The sequence below is a fragment of the Equus quagga genome, chromosome 6 (assembly GCF_021613505.1).
Source record: "Equus quagga isolate Etosha38 chromosome 6, UCLA_HA_Equagga_1.0, whole genome shotgun sequence".
Classification (NCBI taxonomy): domain Eukaryota; kingdom Metazoa; phylum Chordata; class Mammalia; order Perissodactyla; family Equidae; genus Equus; species Equus quagga.
The window spans coordinates 11,038,000-11,042,384 of NC_060272.1; positions in this window are offsets into that span (position 1 = coordinate 11,038,000).

Below are 4,385 nucleotides of genomic sequence, written 5' to 3' on the forward strand. Positions count from 1 at the left end.
GAGAAGTTCCAAAGCAGGTTTATTACTATGACTTAACTTGAGCTTTCTGAAGAAAACAGAAATGCTTTTTGAAAACTATTGAATGTGGCTTTCAAATTCCTTAATGGATCTGCATATATAGGAAAAATACCTAATGCCAAATATAAAGATCATATATCTTCTTGACCCTTCAGCTGGGAGCTAAGTTCAGGTAGGTACTTAGAATTTCCCAGGTCCTCCAGGTGGATGACCACTCCCTCTTACCTATTGCTCAACCCTTGCACGGGTTTGAGTAACTTCATCAGTTACCAAAAGAGAAACATTGGACTCTGATCTTGCAAAGCAAATAATTCTTTAAGTTTATAGAAGGTAGAAATTTCCACCGGAAATCCCACATATTGTACTCTCCTTGGCTGGACCCACACATATACCCTAAGGCATTCCAGTACCATGTTTCCTGTGGACCAATGAGTCAGATTCATAGAAGCAACACTTCTTAACTCCCACAATATTTATGAAGTAGAGGCGCTGCTTGTATTCCCGTGCTAAAGTATGTTTGGAAAAAGTGCTCTCTGGATGGTCAGATCACCTCTGTAGCACTGCCTCAAGTTTTGGAGACCACAATTTAAGAGGAGAAGGAGTAATTGGTGTATGTCCAAGGAATGTAATCAAGATTCTCAAAGAAATTCTAAATAACAAGTGATTGAAAAAGGACTGGAGATGTTTAGCATGAAAAAGACATCTTATATTCCTCTCCTTGCCTTTGTGTAGAAAAGGCTTGTTTTTTATAGGAAAGGCTTATTTTTCATTGGATAAGAGGCGAGTAGATTTCAGCTCCATATAAGGAAATACTTTCTCATAATTAGAATACACTGCCTTGTCAAAGACAGGAGTCCCCTCCCTGAAAGAATTCCCATTCACCATCTGCTAGCAATACTTTAGACGATGATTTTGCACTAAGTGAGAAGTCAGACACCTAACCTCTAAGGTAGCTTGAAATTCCAGGTTCCTATTAGTCTATGTATTTGGTTAGTTCATAACATATTATGCTTAAAGTTTTTTTGCATGGGAATTCTGAATCATTCCTGGAACCAATAGTTTCTTCTAAAGCAGCTCAATAAGCCAAAAATGCTTGATTTGATGCCAGATGGTATGATTCCCATTACCTTACAGATAGGATGGTAAATAAAACCATGAAGGATTGGACTTCAATGTCTAACTTAAGTTCAAATCCCTGCTTCACCATTTATAGCCTATTGTGACCTAGGCAAGGCTCTTAATCCCACTAACTTTTAATTTCTTCATCTGTAAAATGGGATAATACTATTTAGCTACAAGATTGTTATAAGGATTAAATGGGATGATGAATATAAAGAGTTTAGCCATGTGCCTGGCTCAAAGAAACCCATCAATATAGGGTAGCTGTTATTATGAGACAACCCACATGCACTTCAATGTGCCTACAACCTGAGCACTGCATTGTTTGAAGACTTTCCACATGCATCCTAGTCATTGACATATAGAAGATGGTGGTGGGGAGACGGAAGGACACAAAGTTTTGTGTGCATCATCCATATGTAAATAAAGACATCTGAATACACATACATCTCTTTTTTTAACATTTTATTTTGAGATAATTGTGGATTCACACGTAGTTGTGAAAATAATACAGAGACATTTCATGTACTCTTTACACATTGTGTACGTTTTTATGTAATGTTATTTTCTTACAATGTTAGGCATTGTTGTCAAGTTTTTTTCCTTCATCCAACTTACTGATGCAAAGATTGGAAATAATAAACGTTGCCAAAAGTGCTGAGAACCTGGGAGGGTGCCCCCTTCGGGACCCAGGCAGTCACTCTTGGTTTTTCCCTACAGCTTGACATTTTTCTCTCCCTGCTGAATCTTCCTTTCTAGATAACACTAGCCCACTGCCTTGTGAACAGTAGAACCCCTGTTCTGGGAAGCTGAACTTCTCAGGATTTTGGAAAATGGTGGTGTTGTGCCTCATTGAGCAAAGCATGTAGTTTGTGTCTAGCATGGCAATATTCCAACTTCTATTGATTAGGTCAATTAATATTCCAGCGCTGTGGTGAGGTAGTCTGTTTTCTTTCCTCCAAAAACAATTAATTAATCTGTATTGACTTAACTCCAGGGCAAATGCATCCTAGGATATGTCTGAGGTCGGTTTCAATATAGTTGGAGGCTTTCATGTGGAAAATTCTGTATTTAGCAATTACATGCAATGAAAAATCTTGGAATTCATAAGTGATTCAGTAACTCACAAGCCATGAAGAGTTGCAGTAAGAGCCAAAGAGGGACACTCTGGGCATGATTAGTCACATACACTAAACCAATATTTCCCCCAAAATGGCCAATCAAGAGAACCTTGTGGCTAGCTTTAAACAAATACAGATTTCTGCACCAAAATGCCAACACCTGAGGGTTCTAATGCAGTGGGTTGAGGCAGGGCCAGGGAACAGCATTTCTCTAAAGCTTCCCAGGGGTTCTGATTGACGGCCCAGGTTGAGAACTACTGCTCTGAGCCAACATGTTTCAACATGATGAGTGTGTTCTCATATAAGGAAAGAGAAAATGAACACTTCCCTCCATCCCCATTTCCAGAATTTTCTAATCGCTTTTATTTTTAAATTAGTTTTCTACAATGATGATGATGAATTCCAGTTTTTCAAATTGCTTCATGGAGATTATCTAGTTGGAAGTATTAGTATGCCAATTGCAGGGAAGAATATGACTGTAATTCATCAAAAATTTGAAGAGAAAAAGTACTATACCCCACTGCCAGAATAATTTACTTGTGGTAAAAAAAAAAAAAAAAAAAAAAAAATCTCACCAATGCCAACATCTTCTAGCTTATCTGGCAAGTGGTGAAAGGAGACCACAAATGGGTGCTTACCCAGATACTCATGCACAGTGATGAAACCAAGGACTCTGCTGGACTGAGCTCCCCCTGTTCCCACCCCAGGCCTGACAAACACCTTTGTGCCACCACAAATCCTACCCCAAACACTATCACTATTTGTGTATCTTAGAACTTTCCCTCTAAAGACAACGTAAGTGTTGGGAGTCAAATCTCTGGTACTAGGAGCATCAACACATTTTTTAATTAAGAGCCCATCTGAATATGGAGCTATTACATGTTGTAGCAATAAAATTAAGCATTGTCACTGTCTGTTCTTAATAGCTTACAAGTATTTTATATTCAGAGTCCCCAAGCTAGAATTTCAAGAAATATCCCTTTAGCCTTTGACTGTGAAATAATCTCTGTACGATTTTTCTCACTTCTTCACTTCATGGACTATTTATAACTACGCTTAAAGTGTTAGACTTAAAATGGACATAATGGTGCATAAACATAAGAGAACATGAAGTGCAAGCAAAAAGGTTAGTCTGTATCATGGAATGCTGAATAAAGTTGTCTTCCCAACAACTTAGAAAGATTGAAGCCTGCAGGAATTTACGTCGGGGGTTCATGGAAGCTCTCATGGGGAAGAGCATTCATCTCAGGAAGAGGGTGCATTTTAAGATATGAATCATCACATACAGAAGATGAAATGAATAGAGGATACAGCAGAACAAATAGACGGAGGCATCTCCCTTATATGCCAAAATGCCCTAGTCTCAAGTGATTAACACTGGAGGTTGCAGTGTAATGTATGACAATAGCGGTTCTCAAAGCGTGGTCCCAGACCAGGAACGTCACCATCACCTGGGAACTGGTTAGAAATGCAGATTCTCAGACCCCACCCAGACCTACTAAATCAGAAACTCTGGGGATGGGGCCAGGCTAGTTGTGTTTAACAAGCTCTCCAGGTGTCTAATACCACTCAAATTTGAGAACCACTGTACTACAGAAATCGAAAACTGACAAGTCTGGCCAGATATTTCCTCTCCTCGGGCTGTAGGAATGGAAAACCTCTCTTTCCCCCATGGTGTAGTCTCTTCTAGCTGCCTCTCTCCATTCTCTCACGCTCCTCTCCTCTTCCCTGTCTTCCCCTCCCCCTCTCACACACATACACAAACATGCACACACACATGCATGCACACGCAGCCGTTGAACACCTGTATAGCATTCAAAGAACCGAAAATCAGCCTATATTTTTCCTTTCTTGGAGAGTTCATTTCATACTGTGTGCACAGCGCTGAGGCAAGGGTGGAATTTAAACAATCCCTAATTAAGGAGGATGGCACCACACATTTATCACATTATACTGTTGTATATTTACCCCGTGCCGCTTTTGATGCATTTGCATATAATCTTTCATAATTCAATTCACTTGTTTAAATCATTTCTTTTATTTTCATTTATTTATTCAGATGGGAAAGTTCATTTTACAGATCACTGGGGCCTCCCGGTGGCAATCTTAGGTAATTTCAGACTCGGA